The sequence below is a fragment of the Nelumbo lutea genome, chromosome 1, assembly GCF_056320005.1.
Source record: "Nelumbo lutea isolate HS-2025 chromosome 1, American lotus-T2T, whole genome shotgun sequence".
NCBI classification, from domain to species: domain Eukaryota; kingdom Viridiplantae; phylum Streptophyta; class Magnoliopsida; order Proteales; family Nelumbonaceae; genus Nelumbo; species Nelumbo lutea.
Window position 1 is genome coordinate 101,751,945 of NC_142684.1, and position 24,069 is coordinate 101,776,013.

A 24,069-nucleotide genomic window follows, 5' to 3' on the forward strand; every position below is an offset into this window, starting at 1 on the left:
ATTCCTGGCCCACCCCCTAGGGAATCGGAATCCCATTCCTGTTTCTTAAAATAGCAAAAAACAAAATTACATTTAAAGCCCTCAAACCCTTTTCACTAACTGATTCCAACTTTTCTACCCCTTTCTCACTCATCTTTCGTCTCTCTCTCCTTGCAGCTGAAGAAGAACGGAGTTGGACTGAAGCTCCAGTGACGACAGTGACATCACTGTCAATTTTGCTCTCTCTCTCTCCTGTTCTTCTTCTTCCTCCCCTCTCTCTCACACACTCTTTTTCATTCCCCCCCTGCCTTTCTATTGCAGACCAGACCAGACCAGGGTGATTTCTTTTTGCTATTAGATTTCACACTCTCTCTCTCACGGATCGGCTCAGTTTATAGGGATGAAGACAATACTGAATAAGCCATAGTAGAATATTGCAGACCAGACTAGACCACGATGATTGCTTGAAATGCTGTGAGAAGTAATTCCTTTTATTCTGTTGTTTGCCTGCTTCTCTGCTGGCTTATGGGCTTTATTTTGTAGTGCCGTGTCTTGGGCTGTTTTTTTGTTTAGAGTTCTTCTATTGGAGTTCTCTGCATTCCTGGACTTGATCTCTGATAATTTTCTTATTTTCTCATTAAATGGCAATAACAGCAATTTGGCAACCACATACGCTAAGCATAGTGCACACTAGCAATTTAACATGTGGAATGAATGGGACAATGAGTCCACTTGTAAGAATTCTTTTATCAAATGGCACTTTAACAGTTTGATGCTTGATCTATCACATTCTTCTGGATGATTATGGAGGATCTCTTAATTGAATCCCATTGGATGATGCATATAGACCATGGTCTTGATTTCCATGGATACAAATAATTTCCTGCAATGTCCCCACCTCCATGCTTTCTTTCTTGAAGGTGGGAAAATATCTCTTACATTATCTCCTAGTTATACATTTTTGCCCAAGGGGCCATTTGATAACAGCTGAAGTTGCTGAACTGAAAGATATATTGCTTTGTCTTTTAGTTGATAAAATAATTAAATGATGAGTTTTTAAGGGTATAATGATCTGCCCAACTTCAGCTTCAGCCATTAAGGAGCCCACAACCTCCTAAAAAGCTTATTTGCTAAAAAATCAATAAGCTTTTCAGTTCAGCCACTTCAGCTGTTATCAAATGGCCCCCAAGTGTCAGAATTATCAGGATTCTTAATTTATTGGGAGAAAACAATTTTCTTATAGCTGAATTAGTGTTTTTAAGGAGATGATAATAATTTTGGCTGAAGTTATATCTAGTAGATATGAAATGTTTGATTATTTTGAAGTCTTGAGGAGTGGTGCTTAGCACTTTTACTTTGTATCCCTATTATTTAACACAGTTTAGTAAAGTTTCAACTTAGTACTTACCAGTCAAGAAAGAATGTTTAATTGTTTTGGTGAAATAATTTAATGTCATTTATTTAAAGGTGTCAAATATCTTAGTTGTTAAAGTCTTTTTTTTACTCTTTTATTTTGTGGGGGGGGGGGGTGTTGAACTTTTACAATGAAATCTTGCCTCCTATGCAGTTCTAAAACCTGTTGTTTTTAAGGGCACTTATCCATAAATCATATTTTGCATTTAATCCCCCTCTAGTTTTGTTAATCAATACTATGCCATCTTCTACCCAAACAAAAATAAATAAATAAATAAATTAAAAAATAATAGAACAGAATAAATAATACTTTGCCATCAGTAAACAACACACACCAAATACCATAAATGTGTTTATCAGTTTTTCTTGCCTAGCTATGGATTATAATTATGTGTTGCATACAAATTTCTGATTTTTTAACAGGTACTCGTATAGTTTCATTAGGAAACAAAAAGGGCCTCGATAACATATGAAGGTGGAAAAGAGAAGGCCCTTGGTAGGGTTCTGTGATGGCATGAAACAGTTGCTACCCTTCTATCCTGCATCCTGCCCCATTTCTAGCAAAATAATCAGCAAACATTAAGGCTATGTTTGGTTTGAAGGAAAAGGTAGAAAAGGAAAGGAAACCTATACAAGATTTGTAAAGGTTTCCTTACCTTTCCCTTCCTTTCCCTACTTTTTCTTTCAAACCAAACACAACCTAATTAAGTTCCCTTGGAATCTACAATATTCTCATTGACTGTAGCTTTACAAGCAGAACTTGGCATCACCATTTCAAGACTTTTAAGGTCCAATAGTTTGTTACAGAATCCAGATTCAATGGAGTCATTGGGTTGCTAGAATCTAAAGGGATTGAATAAGAAAGGGAATGTGCTTTGGAACTGTATTCAGTATGGCTACAGAGGAATACTTGTATCTTTGAGTAGAAAAAGCACCTTGTAGAAGCTGTTATCAATCTCAGTGTTGAGATTACACAATCATGTCTAACAAATCACAGTTTATTCAGGGATGTTCATAAGAATGATTTGCTGACTTTTGATTACTTTTTGAACTTTAAGTTTTCTGACCAGTTGTTTCTTGTATAGTTTTCTGACCAGGGATGTTCATAACCTAAATGCATCTCTAGTTTGGATTTCTTCATGTTAATGTAGTGATGCTGCAGTTGTAATAATATGAATTATCTGTTCTATAAATTGATAACTCATGAGGCAAAAAGATGATTTAGTTTAACACTCTTGAAATTAAGAAGTTTGAAATGTCCATGATGGTTTAATGTAAGCAGAAAAAGGGATGTATACTAAAAGTTTTTCTTTCAACTCAATTCAGTGGAGCCTTATCCCAATAATATTGATTGGCAGAATTTCCTTGTTTGATATTTTCCTCAAACATGTCAATACTAATAAGCTATATCTATTCTAAATCAGATAAGTACCACATCGACATGTGCTGGAGTTTCACCTTAGAGACGTGTATTTTAAAATGATAGAAGGTTTACATTGCTGGGTTAAATTAAGCATGGTTGTTTGTATTCGAAGTTTACTACATTTGATGCATAACTGACAGATACATGTTTTGGGTTGGATACTTGGTTGTTATTCTCCATGTAGAAAGTAGAAACCCATTTTTTCCTTAGCCTGATGTAGTGGGATTCTTGTTAGGATCTGTGCCTTCAAGTGCCTCTATGTGTATAACAATCTTAGGCCTGCCTATGCATGTTTTAATACAGCACAATGGGCGTCGTAGTGCTGGGCAAGGTGGTCAAAGCTTCAGCTGCAGACAAATTGCTGGTGTGTTTCCTTCTTTTTCTTCAAAATTTGTGGTTATTTCATTGTTTTCCACTTTTTTTTTAAGAGAGAATCAGTGAAAACTTTAATTGTAAACTTATGTATGAATATGCACTGTGTTTATGCTTGGTCATCAAATGCATTGAACTGAGGGTGATTTGTATTATTGACCATGTTTCATTTTTAGCTGTGTACCCACCTGGACCATTCACAATTTCATTCAGCCTTCCAGGGCCTGTTGACCCGAGATTGTTTTTACCAGACTTGAGATCAGATGGGATACTTGAAGTTGTTGTTATGAAATATAGAAAACTGGATGCTTAGATACCCATCTTATTGTTGCCTCTATTTGAGGTAGATTAATTGTTTAAAACATGCTATGGAGGATAGATTTGTTTGGTCTGGATGTTGTATTTTGAAGAAATGGGAAACCAGCCTAGCAGAATTTACGGTGGAATCCTTGGATTATAGCCTCCACTAAAGTGTCAAACATTCATGAAATGAATTGGAGGTGGGACACTATCATACTCTTGAGAAAAGTTTTAAAACGTGGAGGCATGATGTGAGGGGCTCCACTACCTGATTTTTTGTGATTTTTCTTTTCATTTTTTATGGAGAATGATTTTTTGTGATTTTTGTTTGTTTATCTGTTTCTTTTCTTTTTTTTTTTAATATTTTCTCCATATATGCACTTGGTAGCAGGTTGCCAATGTGTGTATATGTTGAAAATATATAATTAGTGGATCTTTTTGAGGTTCTTTTAAGTTCTAGCAGGGGCAGAATTGGAAACTTTGGTTGATTCCAATTCCAGCTTCTAGTTGAACCAAACAACAGGAATTGGAATCCGGTTCTGATTCTTGACTGAACCAAACAGATGCCAGGAATAGGTGATTCTAATTCCGATTCTGGTCCTGTCTGTAAACCAAACGGACCCTTAAATGTGGGGGACTTTGGACTTCATTGACCATGAGAGGAAGATCTGGAATGAAAACAAGATCCTTTTGATGGTCTCCCAAAGCACTTGGAATAAAATTAGAGCTATTTTTATTCCAACTGAGGATAAAGAGGACATGCTTATTTGGAGGATGAATCCATATGGTGTTTTTTCTGTTAAATTGGCCTACATAATTAAGTGCAACTCAATTTCTAATAGAGATTATGTATTTAGCTGGAACAATATGGTGTGGAAGTTTAAATGTCAACCGAGATTAAGGGTTCTCCTATTTCTATTCCTAAACAATAAACTCCCCTCCAAAGTTTTCTAGGCTGTGTTTGGTTTGAAGGAAAAGGTAGGGAAAGGTCCCTTGCCTTTCCCTTCCTTTCCCTACCTTTTCCTTCAAACCAAACATAGCCTTAAGGAAAATAGGGATGAACATTGATGGAGAATGTTGTTTCTGTGGAGAGGAAGAGGACATTGACCACATTTTTAAAAAATGCAAAATGGTTAAACAAGTTTGGATGACTGTGAACAACAAGCATAGTGTCTTCCCTTGAATGTGATAGTTTGAGTGAGTGGTGTTATGGAGTTCATGAGGCTGACGTGAAATTTAACACTAAGATGAAGGAAAGAAGTGTTTATATTCTATGGCAAGTTTGGAAAAATAGGAATTCCAAAATTCTTTCCAATAAATCAACCCCCAATTTCTATTATTGAAAAAGAAACAAAAGGTTTCTTGGAATATCTTGAACTAACTGAGGAATCTAAACGTCAATCTGAGATTAAATAGTGGAAGAATATAATCTGGACGCCCCCTAAGGAATCTAAACGTCAAATGGGATGTGTGCGGTTGCTACTATGGCCAGAGATCATTTTGGTTACATTGTGGATTTCAAGGGTTACTCAATGGGATGCTCGTCAATAAGCATTGTTGAAGCGTGGGTGGCTTGGGAGGTGCACAACCTCACTGCTAACTTTAGGAATTCGTCGTTGATCATTGAGGAAATAATATCTATTGCTAAAAGAGGGTATCAGAAATTCCTTGTCAAGTGGAAAGGCAAGCCTATGTCTGAGAGTTCTTGGATCACTTCTGAAGACCTTCATCATCTCAACCCAGATCTTTATGAAAGGTACAATGCTTTTAACTCGTCGAGGCCGAGTTCTTTCAAGTTGGGGAGAGATGATAGGAATTGATCAACACACTTGAAGACTTATTCTAGAAAGAAGAAGGCCTTACAACAGGTCCTGATATGGCATAGTGACATAGTGATGGTACTTGTGATTTGGACTGAATTGAACACCAAGGGTATTTTTGCCATTTTGTAATTTTTCTATAAGGTCCAATAATAGGTTTGATTGTCTAGTTATAGTTTGTTTATATTTGAAATTTCAGACTCTAGAGTCACTGCATAAGTAGGATTAGAGTTATTGAGTCTTCTTTGAATTGAAATAGGATATAACAGCTTAGTTTGAGTCATACTAGGATTATTGAGTCTAACAGTTTGACTCCTAGGATTATTATGAGTTTAGAGTCTATAAATATGTATGGACGTTTTACTCCTAGGATTATTATGAGTTTAGAGTCTATAAATATGTATGGACGTTTTACACAAAGGCAATGAAGTTTATTGAGTTTTCTTCAGCTTATGCTAGCCATGATGAGTGATTCCAATGCCCTAGAGTGATTCTAGGCACCTTGTGAGTGATTCCAGGTATTTTCTCTCTTCTTTCTCTCTCCTATTTTCTCTCTTATTCCTTCGAGAAGCCATTACAGCCATTGACAGCCATAAAACTCTGTTCAATAAGACCATTCAACATTCTCTAAGGACTAGAACTGAGCTGGTTCTACATCAAACATGCTATGAAAATTTGCTTGATGTGCAACTAGAAGAGAATAAACTTTACAAGCAAGCAAAAAACAAGAATTAGCACAAACATGAATAGAAAAGACTGAACTTAACCTTCACCCTATACAATTTCAATGGAAGTAACTGATCTGATCGAACTCAATCTTGTTGAACCCTCCTCCTCAATGGAATATAAGATTAAAGCCTTCACAACTTGGCAAAATCTCCTTCTGTAAGTTGGAAACTTTGATATACACCTTGTCATTCCTATTAGCCTGGAAAAAGAATCATGTAGTATTTTCAGAAGGATTATTCTATTCTTTATCAAGAAATAGGAAAAAAAAGTCGTGTTCTTTCTGAGCTTTGATCAAACAGAAATCCTACACTGGGCAATATACAAAATCTTAATATCCACATCCCAGACTTTGTAAAGCTTGCTAATTACTGAAATAGGAGCTGAAAGCATATTTCTTAAAAGACTTCAAATTTAAAAGTGTGCCATTCAGCATTCCAACAACTGAAGACCTACTTTATTGCTTATTGAAGAAGAACAGGTATTGGGGCAATTTGTTTTGATTGGTAATTGTTCAAATTTTATTAATATGTTAAAAAAAGAGAACGAGTAATTCTTTTAGTAGCCAAGATTCAGTGGTACCAATTCAAATACTTGTTTAGGTCAGATATAAGTAGCCAAGATCCGGTGGTACCAATTCTTTGATACCCCAGATTGGTCAGATTAGCTCAACATTCTTCTTGTGGCATGGGACAGAGGCTTTTCAGAATGTATTATCATTGTCTACAAGAGAATAAAAAATACCATACTTTCAGAGAATGCTTTGGAAGTTTTCTGCTATTGTTTTAGAAAAATCTGAGGCTTGTAGTCCTTGATGAAAGCATATGTATTCTACTCTAGAGACTAGTGAGATTCAAAACACAATACACAAACTTGTACAAAAGGGATGAAGCCCACACCTTCTGCCAATTCCCTGAATTTGAACAGCTCTGAGAGCATCTTGGGGAACTGTGGAGCCATGCTCCCTAGCCTTCATGCGCTGGGTATCACCACCAAAGAGGACAATCTTCTCCGGAAATCTCATTTCGCATTCTCCCATATTTATGACCTTTATTTGCTCCCTTAAAACCATTATAGGATGGAAAAACCAGTCTAATAACCGGTCTTGTGGTCGGTTCAGATGGGTGACTTCAATTCCATCAAGAAGCAACAAACCATCTGATCCAGCTTTAATGGAGTAAAGCAGACTACGCAAGAATGAGTAAGAAGGCAAACCAACACCAACCATGGTTGCTTCACTGCTACACTTTGCCTTGGACCATTCGTTGAGGTCAGCTGTTGTTATGATATTTGCATCTATGAGCTCCTTGCCTCTTAACTCGCAAGACTTCATCATGTTTCCCCATATCTGTTGTATGTTCAATTAGATATAAGAATCTTTATGACTATTTGCCCTTTATTTTCTTTCTAGTTCATGTGAAAAGAAGATGACATTTTGACTGGTAATTAATCTAAAGAAAAAACTCAGGAGACGACAATGAAAGAACTGTAATTTTCTTCTGTAAGAAAATCTGCGTTTTAAGTTAGACATTCTTATTTTTTGGAATTTTAAGTTAACCTGTCTAGTCTAAGAGGTTAGATGTTGATGCTGCCATGAAAGAGGCGGCTCCCACTTTCATTGTATCTTAAAATATATGATGTTTATTAAGCCAAATCATTTCTTTTACAGTTTGATTCTCTTATGTTGGTTGTATGACTTATAGTTTAATAACTGGAACTTATGTTGGTTGTGCCAAAAGAAGGGTATAAAATTGTGAATATTTGTATTAACTCCTTGAGGAAATACAAAGCTTGGATTGTTTATTGTCAAGCTGCAAAAGATTCTATTAAGGACTCCAGCTGGAGGAGGAATATTAGAACCCATGAGTTTTATGGTGTTGCTCTTCAAAGGATGTATAGTTTCATTTTAGCTCAAGTTATAATCTTCAGAAAATTTACTTTCAATAGGTATAAGAGAAAATTATTAATAAATATGACTAATTAGTCTTCTATTTGTTTTCAATTAAAAGAAGATAAGATATAAGCGTCACCTTCTCAGAGAAAGGGAACTAAGTAGGATTTCTTATCTCAGATATAGTATAAGTTTCCTTCTGTTATGGGGGCATCCACAGTGAGGCATGCAAGTTTCCAATTAAGCTATTGTGACTCATAAATGGCTTATAACACAATATACATTAATATTAGTGTGCATACAACTTTTTCATAAACTAATAATGTGCAATGAAAATTTGATAATAATAATTGTGGATATCAAGGTACACTTCTGTTACCTTAATTTAATAACAAGGATCAAAATATTGATACAATACGCCCCGTATCAGGTGTATTGTGCCCGTATCACTACATTGGAGACACATGGATACACCAATTCACATAGGAATGGGGGGTTTGAAATTTTGGGATGATAGAAGAAACCTTTCTCATGCTGATGATATAAAAATTAAAAATAAAATAAAAAACAAGCGTATTGGTCTTATTGATACACATTGATACCCAATTGTTGGTATCGAGCGTATCCATATCAAGGGAGAGATTGAGGATGTCACCCATAAAACTAGAGCAAGATGGAGAAAATGGAGGGGTGCATCTAGAGTATTATGTAAGAGGAGAATACCACCTAGGCTAAAAGAAAATTTTGTGCACTGTTTATAAGGCTAGTAATGCTGTATTAAGTAGTGTGTTTGGCAGGAAAGAAACATGCATGTCCCAAAAGTAAGCATGGTGGACATGCAAAATATTTAGATGGATAAGTGAGAAAAATAGAAAGGATAGGATCAGAAATCAACTTATTTTAAGGAATCTATGTGTAGCTCTAACAAGTGGTGAAATGAGGGGAAGTAGCATAAGATGTCTTGGGCATGTGCAGAGAAGGCCATCTACAGTACCAGTAAGAAAAATTGATCCGAAATCTGTTACATGTTCAAAGCGCTAGAAGAGATAGGGGCAGACCAAATAGGACATGGTTTGAAGTAGTAAAAAATATTTAACAATGGATATGGCACTTATGAAATGGAAGAATTGGATTCATGTAGACAAGCCCATATAGTTGGGACAAGGCTTAGCTGATGATACGTCTTGCACTGTGGAACCAACTTGGTTCCTAAAAGATTCATGTAGTATCACAGATTGTTACCTTGCTAAATGTTAATGTAAAGTTGTTTACAACAGAAACTAACAGTACTGGTACAACATCTACTGTTCTCCATATCTTAAAAACCATTTCTTTCTTTGCCTTGATTTCTTTTTCATGAGAAAAATCATGGAAACTGTAGGCTTAGAAGCCAAAGTTTGAATTGTGCTTCATTAACCTAATACAACATATACATTGCTTACCTTCTTGTAAGTCTTAAATATTTCATTCTTGTGGGCTTTTTCAATGATGAAGTTCTCTTCTTTATTTACAGAATATGGACTGCAGAGGTTCTGCCATGGTATTTTGCATTTTAACTTTTCAATTTTTGAGTAACTTATTTGCCCATTAAATGTGACATATTTCATGCCAATTTTAATTTATCTGTGTAGTTATGTCTATTTATTATAGTTTTTTTTGGGGGGAGGGGGGGGGGGAACCAAAATGTAATTAATCTCTTAGAAAGAAAAGTGCTCATGTACATCACACAACAATTGCAACTGTAATAGAAAATGTTTGGTATGCAAAAATTAGGAAGAACATCCATCTATACTCAGAATGTAAAACAGACCTGCACCATTTTCACTTCCTGTATTGCCTCTCTAACGGATCTTGATGGGGCCAAACTTGGCATGTGCATTGCAGGTGCTTCAACAGAAGCAGAGCTAAATTTGCCTCCTGCTGCTTGATTTCCTCTAATGGAAAATTCTGCCGAGTGAGAGACCCTCTTCCTTCTATACTGGGGCCTGGCTGTGAGCAATACGATGTATAACATCAAGGAAGAACCAAGAAATGACAGCTGAACAAGTATTACTGAATAGGCTTGAACTAGCACATTTGGGAATGAAACTAAGATAATTAGATGAGTGAAAGAATATTACTTTGGTAGGATAGACCCTTCTCTCAGATAGAGCCAGTCATTTGTGTGTTCATCAAATTCTGCCACCATGGCAATTACATAAGCTACACCTCTCTGGAAAGATTTTTCCTGCCTCAATGTGAAAACTGAATCTTCAGTTATTTTTGGAAGAAAGTTTGTGAGAGTTGAATAAAAATCTGAAAGTCGGGTCACCTGGTATACTATAACAGCGCCATACAACCCAATGAAGAAGCTGGAGAAAATAGCTAACAAGATGCTCCCAATGACAAAAATTGGCCATAGAAGGATTGTGAAACCAGCAATTGGGATACAAGCAGTTTCTAAAAATGGACCTTCTCGGCTTACTACATCATGTAACAACCGGTACCAGCCCTTGAAAAGCATGTATGGACTCTTCACTATTGCAATGACAGTGTAAAGAGGAATATCCACAATTAGTCCTAGCAGCCCTGCAATGATACAAGCAGGCATGTGCACCAACCTGCAGAACAGATTTGAGATTCGCATTATCTCTTTTTTTCTCTGGCATAAGTAGCATTTTTGGTTTTCATTGTCCCCAAAATGACACATGCAGGAATTTGCAGAACAGTTTTGAGATTGAGACATCTTTGTTTTCCCATAACAAACCAGTAACCCATCCTCCCTTTTTACTTTATATATGTTGCCCCTATTTCACCCACATAATGGAACTAAGACTGTCACCCTGTAGGAATTAAAGTCATACATTTTTTATAGTCATTTTTACATATCTTGGATTAGGACTCTCATATTGTCTCCCTGCTTTTGAAGAGAAGTCAAGAATGTTAGTTCTTAAAAATATCCAAAAGCTGGATCAGAAAATAGACAATTATTCTAGATATGGCAGTCATCTCCATTTGCTTCTGTATTTTTTTCATGTTATGCTTCTTTAACTTCTTTAGGAAGAATGTTAGTTCTTCAGAAATATCCGAGAGGTTGATTGAAGACCAAGCTCCGGTTCATAAGAGATATGGAAATAAAGAAAACTGTTCAATATATGTTAGTCATCCCTGTTTGATTTCTTTGTATTTTCGTTCTCATTATTCTTTATTCACTTTCTTAAGAATGTTGGTTCTTCATAAGCATCCAAGAGTTTGGTTGAAAACCAAAATACAGTGCACAAGAGTTGGATGGGAATAGACAAAATCATTCCATATGTGCTAATAGTAGAAGTAATTTCTATTACATAGAAAAGATGCCTTACCTAAAACATTTTAACCAATAAAAATTTCACATGAATTTAAATGAAAATACCCTTTGATTGGTTATGAATTTGTTAGGCACGATACCTGTTTGGTACCACTTTCACCTATCCTTTTAACATGGCATTGTTTTCTGTTGCTGATAATTAGAAAAAACATGAAGCTGTTATTTTTAGTAGAAAGCAAGCTAGTAATGTTTCTGTGACTGTCTTATCCCATTGCCCAGTTCATGAGAGACAAGTATCTTCCAAAGCTAGTAATTTTCTCCATTAGTTCATGCATAACAATGATGAGATTCAGGAATAGGAATCCTACTAATATTTCATAAAGACATATTAAGGCTCTACCTCTCAATGGGAAGCTTCTATTTGAAAGTTCGATGTTCTTCCCTCAATAGATGTTCTTACAACACGATATGTCACAGAAGAAATCACATTACAGAATCACCTATTTATTATCTAATAGCATTAATAATTCATATTCTATATTTTATGGATTACCTTGAGAGCTGAGAGTGGAGTGGTATTTAACCATGGAAGCTCTCTGCTTCCTCAGATGGGAGAGCAAATATAAAATATTTGGTGCACAGTGGTCTTGTTTACCAAGTAGAACACCATACCTCAGAGTTTGAGGTTCATCTGAACACTCAGAGCTTTCACATAACTCCTTTAAGTAGATTGGGTAGGAATGGTAGCATATGTCTGCAAAATCTCGGACCACAGTGCAGCTCCCTTTAATGGTTCCCCAGGTTCCATCCTAGTGTTTTTCACACAGAGAATTCTTTTGTCACCGCTAGCTACTTGTGTACATGGGTGTAGAATCAACAAATGAGGAGAAAACAGTAAAGGCAAATTGAAAATTTACCACAATGCAATGCACAAACTTCCTACATTCAGTGTCTTTTCTGAAGGCCTCGAAAGCCGATACCCATGGAGTGAAGAACCCATAACCCACTCCTACAAGAACGCTTCCAACAATTCCGAGACCCAACCAAATGGAAAACAGAGCAGGCATAGCAAACAGCAAAGCGACTTTAAGGGGTGCATCCAACCGATTGGTCCTGCATTTCAAAATCAGTCAATTGAAAATCTGGTTCTGAAGTTGAAGATCCATTTGGAAATACAGCTCCAGAAAAATGAAATCATGCTAGAAATGAAAGGATGAGAGGTCAGAGGCACTGACTTAATAAGGGTATAGATGGTCCAGGCAACATGAGCAGGGAAGAGCCCCAGGATTACCCCCAACATTCCCAATTATCACCACTAACCCAGCAACCGGACCCACTAATATACCTGAAATATGGGAAAAAAAGAAGAGCATACACATTATATACATAAACCATAAAGTCGAATCAACCATGGCCATAGCCGAGCTTACATGTAAAACAGGTAGGAAACGTTTAGAAAGCAAAAACTGAATGCAGAAGTGCTAAAGGATAAAAAGAGTGAGAAAGGAACAACCTTTGAGAGCTCCCAGAAAGAGTGCAGAGCAGAAGGCAAAGACCACGTAGATGATGTTCAACCATTGTTTCAGAGAGTTTGACATGCGGACGCAAGGAAGATGAGAGAAACAGAGGAGGCAAAGAAGAAATGAAGAACCATGAAAGAGGCCTTGAGCAAGATTAGCAACACAACGGTCACAGAGACCGGGCAAAACATAACGAGAGAGAGAGAGAGAGAAGGAGGGGGGGGGTGCGGTGTTGTGATACAAGTACAACGTTAACCAAGATGACAACAAAAAGTCTAAACCAACGCAAACCAATTTAAAAAAAAGGCAAAAAGACGGATGAAGTAACCAAGATGACAACAAAAAGTCTAAACCAAAGCAAACCAATTTAAAAGGCAAAAAGACGGATGAAGTTGGGAAGAAGGGAGATTGGTAACTGCCAGCTGGGGAGTCGTGTTTTCCAGACTTTAGCTTCCATTTACCATAATCTGTCTGTGTCAGCAATACAGTATCCTCCTGATATTATCCTATCTTCTCTCGGTGGAGAAAACAAACAAAGACCTTGGGATTGGGATTGGGAGTGGGAGTGGGAGTGAAAGTAATTGTGATTCGATGTGGCTGACCCTTACGCAGCAATTTAACTATTGGAAGACTGGTTGGACCCACACACCTTTCGTTTATTCCAATCTTGTGGTAGGACCAGTTCCTTGTCAGTTCTCACTTCTCACGTAAAGAGAGCTTATTCTCCATTTTATTTTAAAACCATTTATTAATTAAATTAAACAAAATAAAAAAATTGGTATTGCTTGCTTGCTGGGCAAGGTTGCACCCCGCCACCTGCCACCTTGCAACAGTTGCTTGCACCCCGCCATATCCACAATGCTTCGTCATAATTCATTGTTGGTAACTAGTTCCATAGTCAAACCCAATGATATCATGCGTGAGGGCAGTGTAGGGAAGACTATGCCAAATTTGACCTTTCAGAACAGAGGGATTCCTTATTCCTTATTCCTTATCCACGGTGTTAAAGATGGATTGTGTTACGTTGATAACGAAGGACCACAATCAGATACCTAAAACAATTTATTATTATACCCACTGCCACTCCAAACTCCAAAGTCGAATCCAAAATCCTATATCCTAATTCATTGTTGTAGCCTAAGCATCATCTTAACACGTAGCATTTCCCCCATTGACCAAAACTAAACAAAAGGCAGTTTTAGTTTTGGGGCATCCATGATCCAGCTGCATACTCGTGGTCGGTGAACGACAACAGGCAGGAGATTTTCTGGCAGCCCCCAATCCTCATATTTATCATAACAAATTTGCCAGAGCGGATGCAGCGGTTTATTGCTCAAAGTCGTACCCGACACTGCAATTTACAATGCAATACGCAAAATTCCCCCATTCGTGGCCCACGGATCAGCTCAGAGCCCACCACTCACCGAGACCGGATCCTGACATACACAGGGCGCCTCATTCGCGCCTCACACGCATATCGTACCATGCTTCCGTATTTATTCACGGGAGATGTTCTCAATCCACGGTGATGTGCATGTGAGAAGCAGATCCCGTTCCCCACCCACCTTGCTTCTTTTATTGAACTTGGCGCTAAAAATGCACCAAGCTGGTGGTATCCTGAGTCCTGACACGGGGTCTCTAGAGAGTTGGGGAACGGGATCTGCTCCTAACGCATGGGCGCTTCGCCGGCACATCCACCGTGTGAGAGGACCAAATACTGGAATGCTCGAAGGGGTCGTTTAAATGGTAAATTCGATTTGACCCGTCGGGTTAGAGTCGGATATATTCGGCTTTAGGATCGGATTAAGGTTTTTTATTCTTCAGTGATTTCTAACACTGTAACCTTAAAGTTTAACATTTTTTTATATGTTAATTTTGATTTTTTTTTAAATGAGAAAAATGACACCTTAGAATCTATAAAACAATTTATTAACTTAGATTAATGGAATTTTGGTTTTCAAAATGTATTAAAATAGTACAGTTGAATTGGTACAGGTTGCGTCAAGTTGGTATTAGATTAGGCCCCTATAGGATTGGGTCGGGTGGGTTAGAGTTGAGGCAAATCCATGCTGAACCCAACCCATTGACATCCCTAAATACGATTTCTCCTAAAATGCTTCCAATAAAATGCTCCCAACTCTGGTCCAACATGCTATTGCTGCCGTACATTGGATATATATCACTCATGGGGAGATCAGAGATGTTCCCCCTATACAGCTGCTGCAATAGCTTGTTGGAACCGCATGGTGCTATAATTGATCCAAACTCTTCCTATCTATAGGTAACGATCTCCTATATCATTCATAGGTGTGTTGGTAGCTAATCCCAACTCTTCCTTATAAGGGCTTATCGGTCTTGCATTGTAGAGTTACAGTGGATCATCTGGGCCAAAAGGCAACATATGCACAGAAAATAAATTATGATCAATCTTACTTTTTCTTTCAACTTTATCAAAGATTTTGATTTGATAAAAGTTGTAAAAGGCCAATGGTGGAAATCAGGCAGCTAGGCCCCAGAAAGGTCGGTTGCTTAATTGAAAAAGAAAAATTATATAAGATACCGAAAACAACATTTAATTGAATTTCTTATGTAATTTAGACCAACAAACCAAATAAATAGATCCAGGCTCGTTAGAAACCACCAATAGCCATGGTTTAGTTCTGTCAAAGCGTTTCCCAACTCTGCTCTCTATCTTCCCATTTCTCGCTCCATTTATGTTCTGAGAACAGACACAAAGACATCTAAGAGGACATTCAAGCCGCATCGTGTGTTTGATAAAGAATTCTAGCATTTCAATCTCGTCTTCATTGGTCCACAAAATAGAAAGACAAAGACAATGAAATAAATGCAATGTAAAAATGAGTGACCTAAGGCAAACTTGAATGGGCTCAATTTGCAGGTTGTTCCTATTGTCAACCCCAAGGATGAAAAGGACAACAAACAAGCCTTAATACACAGGTATAGACAAAGAAGTTGTGTACTTCGGCTTGCTGATGACTGAACCATTCTGGTTTGTGAGCTGCAGGATCTGGGGCAGAGAGGAGAGAAGAATGGAAAGCCGGTGATTAGAATTATATACCGCCCTGTTTTAAGGGTTCAACTATGATATGGAAAAGATATGATATCGAAAAACAATTGACCAATAAACTGAAATCACAAACATGGTAGCAAATAAAGTGTTATTTATCAAAATTCATGGATGGATTTTGATTGGTTAAAATTCTTTCCATAATATATTTCTTCTGCATCATAGATTTTCCCTTTAATGAAATCGGCTTCAGTGCTCATAAGACCATGCTCTCATTGTTCCCACAATTCTTTGCAGTCTTGCATTGGGAATATCTCCCCATGAAAAAAAGTATACAAGTAGGGAGATATTCCTTTAAAGGCTGTACAAACAGTGTGAGCACGATTTCGTGAGCACTGAAGCTGATCTCTGTTTTCATTGCAACAGTGCAATGGAAAAAGAAGAGAAAATAAAAGGAAAAAAATGGAGAGGAGTGAGGAAAAAAAGCCTGTGACTACAATTTTGACACTGTTGAAGGTGGTGGTACATTAAGGGGTAAAATTGGGTTTTTCAAAAAATTCAGCCACATGACCTCACATGCAATTGGATAATGACAGATTATTAACGGAGGGGAATTCTTTTCCCAATGACATCATGCAATAAGGGAGGTTGTAGCCCATTTTAAAAAGAGAGGAGAGGACTTAGTATTTAGCATAAATATTATGGCGGTTACGTTTGTCATGATTATTTGAATCCAATTTAAGCATTTTTGGGTTATGTCTAATTTATTTGATCACAATTCAAATTGCACTTTAGTGACAATGGCTTATTTTCTATGCTCACGATAAATTTGTATTACTTTTTGTATATTAATGCTAATTTTTTATTACTTTTAAAAATTTTATATTTGTAATTATTTTTAGGTAAAATAATTTTTTTTATCAAAACATTTTTGGTTTATAATTATTTCTGAATAAAGTTGGTTAAGGGTAAATTGAGTATTTAAAGAAAACTAATGCATTAATCAACATTTTCTATTTGGAATGCTAACATAAGGAAAATATCTGCACCTTTTTCAAACAACCTGGGAGGTTTTTGTTAAGGTCAAAACATATATGGAGGAGGTTCATAGGATTGTTAGAAAATCCAAGGATATTTTTATAATTTTTCTTATTTTTAAAATAGAATTAATTAAAACTACATTTAAGGTTGATAATTTTTTTATTAATTTTTCTTTACTAATCCTTATTAAATTTAATTAATTATATTAAACTTTTTTTTTCAATAGAATTTAAGTTCGTTAGTAAAAATTAATTATAAAACTAATAATTGTTAGATAATTTTGTATTACTTTTATATAAAATTTAAATGGACAATAGTTTTTAATTTATCTTTATTACATTTATTTGTTTTTTAATATATTAATAAAATTATTTTTATCAATAATAATAATGAATGATTATTTTTATCTTATTTAAGTAGTTTAATAAAGTATTTTTACAGTGTTTAACTAATTTTTTATTATTTTAAATGGAATATAAATGGATTATAATTTTTATGATGTTTTCTTCAATATTTTCAACTCATTTTTGACTTAGATGGTTAAACCATTCTCAGCCCTATTCCTAATTTTAGGTTTCCTAAAGCCTACTATTTAGTTAAAAACTCTTGATTTGGTTAAAACACAATCAACCTAGGCAATTGAACCATTGACCCTTTTGATCTAGTTAGGTCATCGGGTTATGGTATACAATGTATTGAAAACTTCTAGAAGATTTAACTTTGTGCTTAGTTGTATGATTGGGATGGTTTTTTTTTTTTGGACAACTTTTCACATCTTTGCAACCACACAATACAAAAAAAAAAAACTAATTTTGTGGTCTCAAATATAAATTTTTGTCTCTTTAATTTATAAAAAAAAAAATTGAAAGGGAAAATAAAAACTACAAATTGAATATGTTTCAATGTGATAGTTGAACCATTGATCCGTGACCTAGAGGCAAAAACTATTTAACCTCCAAGTCGGTTTAAAAAAAAAAACATGTTTAATTTGTTGATTGAATTAAACAATATTTATTCTAAAATATAAATTACTTAATTAATTAACTTTTAAATTCAAGTAGATTATTTGGCCTAATAATATATCATTGAATATCTATACTTCAATATAATTATTTTTATTAATAATTATAATTTAATATAAATATATCTAATGTATATAGAATTATAGTTCAATTGGAATGGATATAGATATAGATAAAGTTAATGCATTTTATGAAATTTAATGAAGTAATGAAGAGGAGAGAGAATTAATGGCATGGGCTATTAAACAAGAGAGTTTATGACATAATTATTGATAATAGATGATTAAAAGAGTTAATGAGAAAGATGAGAGGGACTTAATGATGAGTTAATGAGAGGACATAAAAGTCTTAAAGTTTATTGGCCACTTTAGTTATTCTATTCAATTTTAAAATAAAAAAATAAAAAATATATATATTAGGAAAAAAGATAAATTGTTCTAAAAAACAACCAAAAAAAGATAAGTGATTCTCAAAAAATGATCAGAAATAGCAAATTTCTTAAACTACCCTTATGGTTTACCTAATCGACTAACTCTATCCTTACTATTTATATATTGTCTTAAAACTAACAATTGTTTTAGTTTTGAAAGTTTAGGTACTGAATTGTCGCATTTTAAAGTCCAGGGACCAAAACGGCACTAGGCCCAAAGTATAGGGTATTAATCGGGAATTTTCCCTTTAAGAAAATTTCCCACATATATGTCATTAATTCTCTCCTTCAATAACTTATGAAACTAAAACAAGGAAGTCTATATTTTTTCTCATTTTTTAATTTATTTTATTCCATGTCACTTTTACAAATTAACAACCAATCTATATGTATACATACATACATACATACGTACATACATACATACATATATACATATATATATATATATATATATATATATATATAAGAGAGAGAGAGAGAGAGAGAGAGAGGAGGGGAAGGGAGGGATCCTCACACCACAAAGCTCACACGTATCTCTTTCTCCTCTCCTATTAAAGCTCTTATGGGTCTTAATTGTTTCTCAAAAAATCCATATTTACTCTTTGATAAAAGCATTCTTAACTCACTCACTCATCTCTCTCTCTCTCTCTCTCTCTCTCTCTCTCTCTCACACACACACACACACACACACACACACACACACACACACACTTAATAGTCAATGTTTATAACATCTCCTAAGGCTTAGTTTCATATGAGTATAAACAAATATGTATAATACATAATTGTATTTGTATTTGTACTTTTCCCAAACTGAGCCTAAATCTCTCTTAATCCCTTTCTGTTCTCTTTAATAAAATAAGGGTGTAAATTCGATGAATTGTATTAGGTTAAGAGTAACCTAAATATAAACCCTAGCTTGGACCCAAATTAATGTCAAAACCCAAATTTTCCCACGAGTACATGGGGTGAACCAATATTCTTATATAAAAGTTTAAAGAAACCATTGCTCCTTTCCATGGCATATTGTGTTTTTTTCTCTATTTTTCATTAATTTAATGTATACTTGTTTCATGGATTGTTCAGATTAAATAATAAAATGCAAAGAAATTATTTAATGTGAGCTTTTGGTTATTTTCATTTGTTCAATTTGAAATTGTTATTTCTTTTTTTTTTTTTTTTAACTTGGCTATTGATCTCATGCTAAGCACATTTTTTCTTGGCTTTATAGGGTTATACAACAAGGGGAAACCATCCCCCAAGTCCTTAAACCCCCACAAAACCTATCAACTAAACCAACATCAATTGGTTCCCATGCTAAGTAATTGATTTATGTACTTTTCATAATATATAAGTTATATATAAAGGTATAAATTTAAAACTTAATAACTAAGAAGGAAAAGAAATTTATCTTTTTTCTTATTTTAAAATAGCAGCCTGTGCACCAACTGATGGTGGCTTAGTTGGTAGGTTCTTTGACTCATCGAAGTAGAGACCTGGGATCAAATCCCGTTGCCACCAAGGTTGGGGGTTAAGGGAGGGGGATGGGCTACCCCTTGTTGTGTAGCCCCATGAAGCAAAAAAAAAAAAAAGCCCATGCATGTGCATTGCACAGGTCACCACTAGTATATAAAGAAAGAGAGAGTTGCTATTCTTATGTCTAGCACATGGCAACACTATCCCCTTCACTAGAGGTCCATTCCAATTCCCTTCCATTTTCCCAACACACTCATTACTCTCTCCTAAATTACATCTAATTCCTATTTATCCTCTTTCCCACTTTCTCATCTATATTTATGTTAAAGAAAGTTTGAATTAAAAAAATTAAGAACGATTTAAATATTATAATGAAATTATGTACCAACTTAAAGATATTTATTAAAAACATAATGGTAATTATAATAGATTTAATAATATTTAGATTATTAATAATTTTTATTTTTACAAAATTCATAACAAAATTATGTAATAACGATATAAATTATAATTTTATAGATTGTTCAATTTAAATAAAAAAATTATCTAAGTTTTACTGAAATAATAATACTTTTACAAAATTTTTAAAAATTAAAATATTATTATTTTCAATAAAAATATTAAAATTAGATAAATAATTATATAACAACATACTTAATATAATGTTGTAACTTTAAAACAAATAAAACTTAAATAACTAAACATTTTAAATATTATTCAAATATTTAAAATAATAAAATTAAGTAATAAATTAAAAATTTATAAAATAGAAAAAATATTTAAAATAGATTTCATAGTATTTGAATTAATAATAATTTTATATTTTAAAATTTTAATAAAAAATTATGTAATAAAAATATAAATTATAATTTTACAAACTATTCAATTTGATAAATAATTATTATTTTTAAAATTTAAATAAATAAATTATTTAAATAACTAAATAATATTTTAAATATTATTTAAATAACAAAAATAGATTAAATAATGAAATTAAGTAATAAGTTTAAAATTTTATTAAAAACATGAAATAATTATAATAGATTTTATAATATTTGATAATAAGAATATAGAATATTAAAAAAATTAAATATTATTAAAATAATGAAAAATAGACTAAATAATTTAGAGGTATTGAAACTTTCAAATAACAAAAATAGGGGGTGTTCATATTTAATGTCAAGCCGATCAAACTAACAAAATTGTCTCGACCCAACCCGATTTGGTTTCTTTTTTCAACACCACTGGTCGGTTTCGGCTTGTGTAAGTAAATAAACTGACATTTTGGTTCGGTTTGGATTTTCACACATGAAAACCGAATTGAACATGTAAGTTTAAGTAATTAGTCCCTACTCCTTAGTCTTTCCCTAATCCCTATCCTAGTTTCTAGTTAGCTTTAAGTTTAAGTAACATGAAAAAACATTAACTAAATGGGGAATTGGTTTTGCTTTGGGATTGATTTTCTTTTTTGAGTTGAAAACTTTATACCAAATAGGAAACACGAGATATGGGGGGAAGTCATACTTTGAGTCAATTTCAAAAACTAATTAAAAATAATAGTATAAAACCCACACTTTATTTGCCCTTTCTTTATTACCTTTTTGGGATCAGCAAGCATTGCACACAAGATCCCTAAACCTTTAAACTTACCAAACTTAGAGAAAATTGCTTTCATGGAGTCTTGGACAGTGGACACGTTAGAGAGGTTTTACTCTTTAAGGCTTGCTTTACACCGAATAGAAAACAGTAAACACACATTGGATTCGAGTCTTGAAGTTTTGATTCTCTTCCCATCTTCATTTTCATCATTCTACTTTTCTACTCTCCACTTTCTAGTCTCTACCACCTCAAGCTGCATGTTTGCAAGTCTGCGCAACTCTCTTCTCAAGTCTCAAGCATCACATTCACACGTTAGCATTTTATTTTATTTAATATTTTTGAATGCATGTTAAATGTGTTTAAAATCTATAGAGTATAGACTTGTGTGAAAGAATGAGAGTCTACATATCCTCTCTTTATGCTGTGTGAGGGTTTTTTCGGTAGAAATGCTCTGTGAGGTTGGTGCTCATTGTTTTTCATTATTTCTTATTACAACTCATTCATCATGAATCTTGAACTAATATGGTAATATTAGAAATAAACATTTAGTAAATAAATATTGATAAACCGACCCAAACCTTCATGTTTGGGTTAGTTTTGCTTCAAGTTCAGTCGGTTTTAGTTTGGTGATTAAGTAACCTGACTAGGTCAGGTTGGTTGAACAAAATGACATAAACTGACCCAACCCAACCCGTGAACACCCCTGAACAAAAATATGTAATTAATTTCAAAATATTTTTGTAATAGATATTAAAAAATAGAATAATAATTATGATTATTGTACTAATAATAAAACCATGATTTCAATTATATCAATTAATACTAGAGAATAATTTTCAGAAAAATAATACTTATTAAAAATAGTTTTAAAATCTTTATCTATATCTATTATATATTTGTATATACTAAAATTAATATTTATTGTATTTTTGTGATAAATATATTTTAAATAGTTATGTACAAATATTCTTTCATTTTGTTATTTAATAGTAAATTTTCAATAATTATTGAAGATTAAACTATTATTGCATATTACACTATCTATTGATTAATTTAATATATTTTTATTGTATTTTGTAATTGTTGGATTTGTTGTATTTTTATTAGTTATTTATTGTATTTTTTGTTATAAATTTATCTTCAATAATTTTAGAGTTCGCTATAAAATAGTTATTGGAGATTAAACATTATTTATTAGAGAATAGACTATTAATTTAGCTGAGTTAATTATTGCTATTTCTGTTTTATAAAGAATTATTAAAAATAGTATATAAAATATATATAATTATTAATTATTTCAAAAGTTAAAATATAAAAAAAAAAGTTGTTTAATCTTATGTGTTTTTATTGTTTCACCTTCTCTTAATAAAAGCCCGTGCATTGCATGGGTCCCCACTAATATATAGATTCATCTTTGAGTGAGATTTTTTTTTATGGGCAATCTTTGTAGAAATCAGATTTTGTGCTTATAAAATTATGCTCACAATGTTCTTATAGCCTTTTCAGCCGTACATTGAAACATCTCCCTATAAATAAAAGGATGCAAATTTGGAGATGTTCCCAATGCACAACTAAAAGTGGTTGTGGAAACAATGTGAGCAGAATTGTTTGGCCACTGAATCCGCCCTCATCTTTGTATTAGTTGGGGATGTTAGTGAAGTGTAGACTTGGTTGAGGCCAACCCTAGCCCAACCATAAGTTCTAAACCCCTAACCCAACCTGACCTACCCAACCCTAACCCTAACCCTAACCCTAACTAAATTCCTTCAACCCTAGACTTTGGGTTGGGCCCAACACAACCTTCTTCCCATCCCTTAAAATATCATACAAGCTTCTTAATCTCATATCTTAACTCAACTTTCACTACATATATTAATCCTACGTCTTATTAGTATTTGTTTGTTGATGCTTTTATTGGTTCTTTAGGCTTGGTTTGGAAGGAGTACAATGCAAATATGTACAGTGCAAATGCATACAAAATAGTACAAAATACAAGGTTTTGCACCATGGTTTTCAAAACCAGACCGGCTCGGGTAGTCAAACTAGAAAAACCGGGAACCGGTTAGGTGACAGGTTCCAATTTTCCTCAAAACCGGACATTTGCAAAAAAATGTTGGTTTGGTCAGCAAATCGCTGATTGGACGTTTGAACCGTTCAAACCGTTCACCGGTTTTGACCATTTTACTTTTTTTTTATTTTTTGTCAAAATGACTTGAGAATCGGACCCCTGACCGGTTCGTTCTCTGGGTCGGTTTTAAAAACCTTGTTTAGCACTTTACATATTTGTGTTTGTACTCCTTCCGAACTAAGCCTTAGGTTGCGTTTGATTGCAATGCAAATGCAAATATGTACGTTGCATATTTACCCTCCTTTCAGTTCATGAATGCAAACACGGTTCAAATTTGAAACCATTTTTGCATTCATCTTGTTTGTTTGAAATCGGTGCTATGTGTGGGCCCCATCATTAAATGCTCGAACTACCTTATGCTCCAATGTCTTAACTTTAGTTAAAAAGTTGATTATCAAAAGAATACAAAATTTTAAACCGTTTTTGCATTCATCTTGTTTGTTTGAAATCGGTGCTAAGTGTGGGCGCCATCATTAAATCCTCGAACTACCTTATCCTCCAATGCCTTAACTTTGGTTAAAAAGTTGATTATCAAAAGAATACAAATTTGTATCCAAAAAAAAGGTACAATAATGCTCTCTTTTAGAGTACAAAAATGACCGAGAATACATT

The 24,069-nt window shown here is 34.0% G+C and overlaps 1 long non-coding RNA gene and 1 pseudogene across 3 annotated transcripts; one reads left to right on the forward strand and one right to left on the reverse strand.

Moving 5' to 3' along the window:
• The first annotated feature begins 101 nt into the window (after window positions 1-101).
• On the forward strand, window positions 102-11,058 carry LOC148876454 (uncharacterized). Of its 2 annotated transcripts, none has more exons than XR_016110475.1 (3): window positions 102-460; window positions 3,119-3,179; window positions 9,809-11,058. It is a non-coding gene; the product is annotated as an uncharacterized LOC148876454 (long non-coding RNA). The 2 variants fall into 2 exon arrangements; XR_016110479.1 differs by having other exon boundaries at window positions 3,051-3,179; window positions 9,809-10,929.
• LOC148876455 (putative membrane protein At3g27390) lies at window positions 6,014-13,153 on the reverse strand (annotated as a pseudogene). Its single transcript, XR_016110469.1, has 9 exons — window positions 12,724-13,153; window positions 12,446-12,555; window positions 12,128-12,323; window positions 11,883-12,019; window positions 10,236-10,524; window positions 10,045-10,151; window positions 9,735-9,909; window positions 6,933-7,381; window positions 6,014-6,235 (listed from the first exon to the last, which is right to left on the reverse strand). The product of XR_016110469.1 is annotated as a putative membrane protein At3g27390 (transcript).
• Window positions 13,154-24,069: the final 10,916 nt, after the last annotated feature.